This window comes from Fukomys damarensis, unplaced genomic scaffold (genome assembly GCF_012274545.1).
Source record: "Fukomys damarensis isolate Sample0158 unplaced genomic scaffold, DMR_v1.0_HiC HiC_scaffold_10, whole genome shotgun sequence".
Lineage (NCBI taxonomy): Eukaryota > Metazoa > Chordata > Mammalia > Rodentia > Bathyergidae > Fukomys > Fukomys damarensis.
In genome coordinates this window covers 12056132-12064564 of record NW_022900922.1, presented here as the reverse complement: position 1 = coordinate 12064564, position 8433 = coordinate 12056132, and the positions used below count along the sequence as shown (strand labels likewise).

At 43.7% G+C, this 8433-nt stretch overlaps 1 long non-coding RNA gene across 1 annotated transcript; it reads left to right on the top strand.

The window, feature by feature from the left end:
• Window positions 1–846: 846 nt before the first annotated feature.
• Window positions 847–8138, top strand: LOC104860737. Its single transcript, XR_779789.2, has 3 exons — window positions 847–918; window positions 7199–7508; window positions 7942–8138. It is a non-coding gene; the product is annotated as an uncharacterized LOC104860737 (long non-coding RNA).
• The last annotated feature ends 295 nt before the right edge of the window (window positions 8139–8433 follow it).

Genomic DNA, 8433 nt, shown 5'->3' with positions numbered 1-8433 from the left:
ACCGCTAAATCATACACTTAAAGAGGATGAAATTTGAAAAAGGAGGCAGTGGGGTGAATGCTCATGGCTCAGCATCCAAAGATGAAAGCCCCATCTGTTGTCCTACCTGAGCTCCAGCTAGTAAGGGCAGGGGGTTCTCAGCTCAGCCCTGGTGAGGAAAGCTCCGTCAGCCCCCTCCACCGCACATGCTCTCAGGAAGAGCCGGACAGAGCTTTCGGGTTGCGTGTTCACTCACCCATCCAGCCTTTTGCTTAGATGCTCTGAATGCTCTGCGCAGCTCCCTTCTTTCAACCCTCCCTGAATTGTGCACCACCCACCACTGGAGAACAGCTGGCCCCAGGTTTCTCTAAGCTCCAGGCCAAATACAGTCCTCAGCCATTCACCATCTTTGTTCTACTGTAGGTCAGACTCCTTGTGTGCGGCCACTTTTGGTAGAGGAGATAATATTCGTGCCATATCATGTATCCTAAGAGCTGAAGTTTCCACTGAACACCTGGAAAGCTCTGTATTTACTCAGCATGCAGTCTATGTGAATAGACCGCAGCCCCACCCTTCAGGGCCCTACCTGGGATGTGAGACCTGCAGAGCTCTGAGGTCTCGGTATTTCTCAGTGTCTAAAGGTCACAAGAAGGTGACAGCTTTGAGGCCATAGTCACCCATTTCTTTAAAGGTCTCTTGCCCTAAAGTGTATCTGTAAATACACTGTGAGGCTAGAGGTTGCCAGAGACCATTGGAGAGGCAGCACGGAAAGACCCCTGGAGAGCAGGAAGAAGGCTGGGTCCTGGGCCAAGTAAGCACAGGAACTGTCCCGGCTACAGTTTCTGGAACAATAAACAGGCCTATCTGGTGACTTTTGACCTGCAGACTGTTCTCGCAAAAGGCAAACCAGACATACACTCTGGGGATTCCTGCAAGAAGGTAAGTTGAAAGCCGAGCCCTGCCTCCCCAGAGAAGTGGTCACAGCACAATGAATGCTGGAGTCACAGGTCGGAAATGTCCAATGCAGACCACTCTGGGTTCAGAGAAAGGGATGACGCACAGGACAGGAAGTAGGTATGCGGAAGGAGAAAAGTTTGGCCCGAACACCCCCGCCTCCACCCCTCACTTCTGCTTCGACACCTTCACAACCCTAACCCATGAGTCAAGGGCCCTTGTGCTGGTGCTTAAGGGAACATTCAAGGGGCTGTGTTCTTGTTTGGTCTGCTTGTTCACGCAATATCGTTTGAAATTTCTGTGAAGTGACTTGGATGGTGAAATTGGTCTTGTAATGCAGATAGCTAGATTTGCCGTGCTGCAAAGAGAGGTCACAATGGATCTTACAGTAAAAGGTCCTGATTTTATAGTACATAAAGCTAAATCACACAGCTCTACTTTCTTGGGGGGAAACTAGATCAAAACAAAAGCTTTCCACTGTTTTTATAACAGGAGCGTCACTGTTTATCACATTCGTTAAGGGGGCGGGGATAGAAGACATATGCAAATACAAAATCCGCATTTGTCACATGTTTAACATACACCGTGGAATCTTGAGGGTTATAATTACTAGTGTTAAATGAGGAATGTGGGCATCACTGGTGATTAGCAGAAGAAATTCTCTCTGGAGGTGATTAATATCGAAACTGGATGAACATTTATGCGGCATTTGCTTTCACAACCAGAGGATTTCTATGTTCTGATCTGAACGACTTTTAGGAAAGGCGTTTAAACAGACCTCTCTGGTAACTTGTCTCGATATCTAAAGAGTTTAGTGGTGAAAAAAATCATTCCTTTCATTTAATGCACTGCTGCCTTTGCTCTTAATCCCCCAGGAAGGATATGGATTTAGCTACAAGCTGATCCTGGCGTTGTCACCCACTAGCTTTGTGCAGGGCAAATTATTCTGCAAGTCTTAGGCCTTTTGCCTATTAAATGAAGATAATACTAATCCGTAGAGTTAGTACACATGAAAGTGCTCTATAAAGCAACCAAAATGCTAATGATTCCATACATGGCATGGTGTGATATTTATAAAAGATAAGGCATAAGCATTCTAAGATTTTGAACAATTGATTACTACATTTAAAAGAAGCACTTGGAAAAATCATATGAACATAATCTTTAATTAAAGAAGCCAGACAATACAGTAGCTTCTGTATGATTGATTCTATGCAGGGGGCATCCAGGAGCCGAGCAGTGTTCTGTTTCTTGATTAGTGGGTTGTTTATCTGTGTGTGTTCATTTGGTGATCACTAATCAAGTTAAACATAGGACATGTGTTCTTTTCTGTTTGTATGTTATATTTAAAGAAAAGAATCAACATTTTTGCTTTAGAAAAAATAGATATCATAGATTTAAAGGAAGGAAAAAAGCAACTGCAACCAGAAGGTCCAGATATCTTTCAGAGATAGCCACTCTCCATATTTTTGACATAGATCTTTCTAAGATTTTTTTTCTGTACACGTAAACACATACTTTACAGAAGTGGAATCATACTTTATGTCCTTTGGTAACCCAATTTTCTCTCTGGGCAGTATATTGTGGAGTCTTTCCATGCCAGTAGATTATCATCATTATTAACCGCAGAGTACTGAAGTCCAGTGTTTTGATGCACTGTTTCACTTTCAAAAATACCAACAGATAAGGCCTGCTCGAACATCTTCGCTCAGTAGATGGTTTATTTTTTCAGATTCCTAAAACTGGAACTGGGACTCTGGGAGGACACACATCATTAAGGCACTGGGCTTTCCTCTGGAGAGACTAATTTGCATCCCATCTACAATGAACGAGAATCCCCATCCTCCAAAGATGAAAAGAGGATATTATCATTCTTTTTCATCTTTTCCACCTGGAAGTTTCATTCTGCTGAGCCCAGGAGTTAGAGAACAGACCACAGAGATTTAAGTTCCCACTTGGGGAAAGCAGATGTGGGTCTGCATCTCAGTGCTGAAGCCCCCTTTCTTCTGCTGTACATGAGTTAAATGGTAATGTTTCTTAAAGGGGAAAGTTAAACAGCTACCTACTAGCCTGACCTGTCTGCTTCCTCCTCCTTCCCACCTTCCCTTTTCCTTCTCCACCCACAGCCTTCAGGTCCTGGACACTGATCACAGAACTTTCCTTGCTCATTCATGGTTCCTTGGGTCTCCCAACCCTTTGTGGCTGTCACTTAGAATCTGAACTCCGGGTGCCCTGCCTTTCCCTGCCTCTCCCATGGATGTTGTCAACCTTGCTCCTTTTCCCCACTTTTGAGGCTGCCTTGGCCTCCTAAGTTTCTGGAACCGGCATCTCTCTGGCTTGTGCCCTGCTAGCTCCTCCTCTGGCTCCTTCCTGTCCTGGCCAACTGCAGCTCAAAACCACATCCTTAGAGAGCTTCCCCACCCCACTCTGGCCTGCTATTTTCTCTCCCTGCATCCTGTTTCCATCCTTCACCCTCTTATCACCATGTGAAATAAGCTTGCTTTGGTGCTTTCTGCCTCCCCAGCACCTGCTAAGCTCAATGAGAGCAGAGAAAGGAGTTTCTGGTTCATGGCTAGATCCTCCAGCACCCACCCTGTGCCTGCTTCCTTGGTGGATGCTCAGTAAGTGATGAATTAGTGGATAATCGTATCACTTCTCCTCTGGCAGTGTATAGTCTTGTAAGCCCAGGACACGATGTGGTAGCTGTCAATTCTTTGTAACCTGTCCTTTTGACTGCTCTCTTCCTGATTGGACTCACCCCCAGGTTATTTATGATCTCTCTTGCCCCTAATCCCAGAGCTCCCATAGGCTGTAGTACTTTCAGCAGTTCTGGAGTGAAATACATCCTGCCTTGCTCTGTTCTTTCCATGTTTGAAATGCCTCCTGCTAGTTTATACTAATCTAACTTCTCCAGGTGGCATACTGTCTCAGGGGCTCACTGTAGTCATTCATTTTGTATTCATTGACCAAGTGCCTTGGAAGGCCAGGCACTATATTTAGCACACAGGATACAAAGGTGAACAACACACAGCACTTCCTGCTTCCAGGAGCTCCCAGGCTAGCAAGGGAGGCACATAATTATAATATTATATAGCAAGTGCAGCACGTTGCTCTGTAAAAGAAGACAGCCACCAGAGGAAGGATGTCTATCCCAGTTTAAGTGTACAGTATAATGACATTCATCATTACAAATTGACACCTTTACATAATCATCTTGGTTCTTTCTTTTTCCCCCATTCCCCTGCCCTCCCTTCAACCCCTCCATTCCTCCCTATTTACAAAGACTTTTGTTTCCATTTTTTCATTTTCTCATAGTAATTCCATTCCCTTCTTTCCTTTTCCCAGTCCCTCCTACTTCCCCTTCACCTTTGGACCTTTTCTTCCTATTTCACAATATATTTTATGCCTTTTGATCCTTATTTACACTTTCAGTTTCTCACACCAGAGAAAGTATTCATTATTTACATGTCTGTCCTATGTATTTCACTTAAGAATATCACCTCAATGTGCATCCATTTAGCTATAAATGTCTCTAATTTCTCATTTTTTATGGCTGAGTAGTACACCATTTTGTTTAAAACACACACACATTTTCTTTATCCAGTCTCCAGTCTAACCCAATTTAAGGGAGAGGAAGATTGGAGCAGGCTTCTAGAGGGGTATCATCCAAACTGAGCTAGCCAGATAAAGATATTACAAGCAAAGGGAAGAGCCTTGGTCCAGACATGGAACTGAAATGCAGTATTCTGTGGGCAAGGTGGCAGCCAGCAAGTCAATGTTGCTAGAAAATAAAATGCAAAGCACAAAAGGCTGAAAAGTAAGTCGGGGGATAGGTTGGAGCCTGAACAAGGCAAGTACTGAAGTAACGTTCAGAAATTACTGAAGTTATGGTTGAGACATTTTGAACAACAAGAGGTCACTGACAGTTTGAAGCAGGGATGATCTGGGGAAGTACTGGATTTGAGAAGGACATTTTAGTTGCAGGACAATTGGGTAAAATCTGACAGGCAGGGTGGCCTGGTGAGGTTAACTTAGAGTTGGGAGGGGTTGGACCTGAGGTGCTTGTAGGAACCAGAAGAAACAGGCCTGGGGATCAGGGTTGCTGCTTTAGGTTTTGCAGAAAATAAACTAGAAGTGAGAGTTGAAATCAGATGATAGAATAAATTCCACTCCCTACCCCAGGTGTATGGAATGCAGTGAACAGAGACCTGAAAACAAGAGAGAGGTAACTCCTCTGTTATCTGTTCTCCTGCATTTATCAGTCTTGCTCCCATCACCCCCAGACATCCCCTGGCCTTGGGTCTAATCTCTAACAGCTAGTGATGGCCATCATTTATGGAGCTAAGTATAGTTGAAACTTTTCCTGTATTGATTACTCTTCCTTAACAATATGAGCAATAGGCAAGTACTGTGTCCAAGATCAGGAACCACAGGGCAGGGGTTGTGGGGGTGGTGGTAATGTAGCAGCTCCTTGTCTTTTAGGGGACAGTTGAAAAGCACTTCTCTCTGTCTTTTTCTTGGGGACACAAAGGCAGCCACAGGGTTGTTTGTTAATTTTGCTGAGAGAGATCTGACAAATCATTAAAGGGAGAGAGAACTTTTTAATCAAATCTAGATTTCAACCAGCTTTATCATAAGTTCACTTTGCTTTCCCTTTTAAGTACTAGTGCTGAAAACAAGGTAAGTGCTGCTGAGGATGACAGAGTGCTAGTAGCATTCTGAAGGGCACAGAATTCCTAAAAGAATGCTTTGCATTAGAATGTGAGCACTGGAGAGGACAGAACCAGACTATATGTATAAGGACAGAGCTCTCACAGGCGCAGAGATACTTGAGATAAGGCAGGTGAAACCAAGCTCTGAGGCCCTCCGCACATTCATTCACCATTTCTGAGTTTTAGTAGCACATTACAGCACACTCATACAAGAGAATTTTATTATATAGCTTTACTATGTATCTTTAGGAGGTAGATCCAAGACTTACTTCATTGGCTATTCATCTTATAGAAAGCCTTTCCTATAATTTTTGTTTTGTTTTTTCTTTTCTATCATTTTTGGGTGAAATTATATTTTCTGAAGTTATAACCAAAGCCAGATAATGATGACTTGTTATAAAACATTCATTTATTGAGGTACCAATTATGATATGAATATTCTAGAATTACCGTATACGCTTGCTGGTATTAAGTATACAACTAGGAATTCTGTCCTTAAAAAATTAGAAATTACAGCTTTATTTGTGAAAACAGGAGGCTTCCCACAGGCCATAGTGGGCCTCTCGGTGGTCAGCCCTCTGTGAATTCTTAAAGGTTCTTCCACTTCACAACAGCATGAAGCTGGGGAGTAAGCCTCGCCTCACCTCGCCTCCCCTCTCCTCTCTCCTCCTCTCCTCTCCTCTTCCTCTTCTCCCGTACCCTTTTCTTCAGGGATAGTCCTCCATCTCACTGGAGTTATACCTCTGGGTTACACAAAGGTGCAAAAGCTTAGCCCTTCTGTCTGTGGGATCAGCTTGGAGCTGGCCTCCAGTGGAGACCACGTCCACATTTGTGGTTTGAATATAGTTTGCTACCTGTGAAAGCTCATGTTTAAGTTGGATCCCCATCATAAGATTTCAAGGGAGTAGAAACCATCTAACGATGGTGTTTAGAGGCTGACTAGGATTAGCTAAGATCATCAGAGTGGGCCCCATGATTGAATATTGGTGATTTTAGAAGATGAAGGAGAAAGAGCAGGACATACACATATACACTTATGCATGGGCTCTATGTTTCTGGCCATCAGATGCCCTAGGCCACTTTGGGACTGTGCTCACAAAAAGGTCGCCACAAGGTAACATCCTCAACACTGGACCAGCACCGTGAACAAAAACAACCCTCTTTTCTTTATAACTTACCCAGCGTGTGTTATTAGCCACAGCAAATGGCCTACAACACACCCCAACTGAGTTCTGGCTGCACATGCAGCCCACTCATGACCATGGCTTATCCAGAAAGGCAGCGCTTCTGGCTCATGTCCTACTGGGTGCTGGGGAACCAGGGTCTCTACTGCAGTTGGGTTTCAACCTGAATCTGAATTGTAAGGTGGCCAAACTCACTATAGATAGCATATACCTTTAAAATTCTGATACTAGGTCCTCTGTTTCTGGCTTTGAAATGAAATCAAAGCTTGTTCTGGCTTGGCTTTTGCTTTGGTCTAATAATAGTCTGATAGGTATGCCTGCAGCAGCTTTTTTTTAAAAAAATTTTTAACTCTTTTCCTTTAATAACAGGAACACATAGTCTTTGAATTTCTTGGCATCTGTGATGTGAGTCATGAATTTTATAGATGCAGAAATTGGAAGAGGAGTGACTTGCACAAGGCCAGACAGCAAGTCTAAGAATAACCACGCAACCGCCAGAACTACTTGGCCTGCAGCCCATCCCTAGGCCACCACTGTACTAGGTGTAAACTTTAGTAGGAGATCGTGAGGATGACCCATTGAGAGGAAATGTGACCCAAGCCAAGACCACATAACCCCTGAAAAGGAAAGGCAATCTTGGCCGTATGTCTATCTTGTCCAGCTGAAGGAAGAAATACAGGTAGTGTGTTGCTCCCTTCTGCCTGCTCCTGTCCCACAGGCGATCACACTTTCTTCAGCAAATGTGCCCTGGGTTCTAAAAATAAAAAAGATGAACCATAACTCTTGGCTCTGCTTGCCCATAAGGTATTCTCTCACTTTCCTGACTATAAAGGGTATTAGCACCAGGACCTATCTGAGCCAGGTTCTACTGGGCATTGTGTGAATGTGCACCCATGCATGCTGCAATGCTAGATATAAAACCATGTTTTCTGAATGGTACAATGGCAAGAGAACTGGGAAATAAGTTTAGGAACTTAGGTTCTAGCCCTAGTACTGGTCCCTTCTAACACACTCTCATTTCTGAGCTTCATAGCTCTCATTTGAAGAATTTTGGCTTGGGTTTATGGGGTTTTTGCTGTTATTTTAGTTTTAACATTCTCCATTTCTTCCAGACTTCCAGTGTGTCCTGCCCCTCCTACCTGCACACATACTTTGAGGCCTTTTAAGCCCCAAGTTGGAGTTCAGTCAGAGCAGCTTGGATGGTGGTTCATCTATTACTGAAGCAAAGAAAAGAAAAGGAATTTCTCTTTTCGCAAGAGGCTGGCATTAACAGATATAATCTTTTTTGTTTGTTTGTTTGTTTTTTGTTTTTTTTGAGTTGAGTATGATCTGGAACTATGTAGCTGAGTCTGATCTGGAACTCACTATGTAGCCCAAGCTGGTCTCAAACTCCCAGCAATCCTCCTGCCTCAGCCTCCTGAGTGCTGGGATTACAGGCGTGCATCACCTTGCCCGGCTAACAGAGATAATCTTAAACCCCCGAGGTTCAGAACTTCTACATCTCAGGCTGAAAGATCACTTCGTCAGGCTGGAGAAAACTGTCTTAGTTACTTTTTGTTTACAAAGTCGTATTTGAATGGTTCTACATGAAAGAGTTCTAGCTG